The sequence below is a fragment of the Crocuta crocuta genome, unplaced genomic scaffold (genome assembly GCF_008692635.1).
Source record: "Crocuta crocuta isolate KB4526 unplaced genomic scaffold, BGI_CrCroc_1.0 scaffold36, whole genome shotgun sequence".
Lineage (NCBI taxonomy): Eukaryota > Metazoa > Chordata > Mammalia > Carnivora > Hyaenidae > Crocuta > Crocuta crocuta.
This window is the reverse complement of record NW_027532203.1, coordinates 10,557,069-10,557,815: the sequence shown is the minus strand read 5'-3', so window position 1 is coordinate 10,557,815 and position 747 is coordinate 10,557,069.

Below are 747 nucleotides of genomic sequence, written 5' to 3'. Positions count from 1 at the left end.
CTTTAGAAAGCCACACCATTCTCCTTCAAATTTCATCCAGTTTAATCTCCCCGAATCCTTCCCATGTTAAAATAAATAAGCAGACAAAACCACAAACAAAAATAACAGTTTCTTGATGATCTAATGAAATTCATCCAAAAATTCAGCCAATAATTTTTGAGTGTTTACTTTGGGTCAGCATCTTTTCTTTGAGGCCCTAAGGCAAAAACATAGGTAAAAATATCAGAATGAATGATGAAGTCACAGTGAGTGAGGTATATAGCCTGTGGAATATATGTAGAAAAGGAAGGGCTCCCAAAATAATTTTAGGTTGATATATCAAAAGGGCGCTATCATCAAGGACCCTGAATGGGAGCCCCACATATACTGCAAGGCTGAGTTGGAAAAGCAACAGACAGGACAGAAGAGGAGGGATTGCTCAGTGTGTGTGGAAGAAGTCCGGAGAGTCATGAAATGCAGTCCCACATACCCAGGGCCCTTTACATTTACTGGTCCCAGGATTCTTTCTCTTAGTTGTTCGCACAACTGGTCCCTTAACATCTTACTGGTCTCAGCCTAAACATCACCTCTTCCTGGAGACCTTCCTAACTATTCTGTCTCAAGTGAGAACCCCTCTTATTCTCTGCCACATCAGCTTTACATCCTTTGTGGCACCTTTCCCAGTTGGGATCCTTTTGTTAATAACATTTACTTTTATATCGCCTGTCGTCTCCGTCAGACTGTAGACTCCATGATGCAGGGACTGCA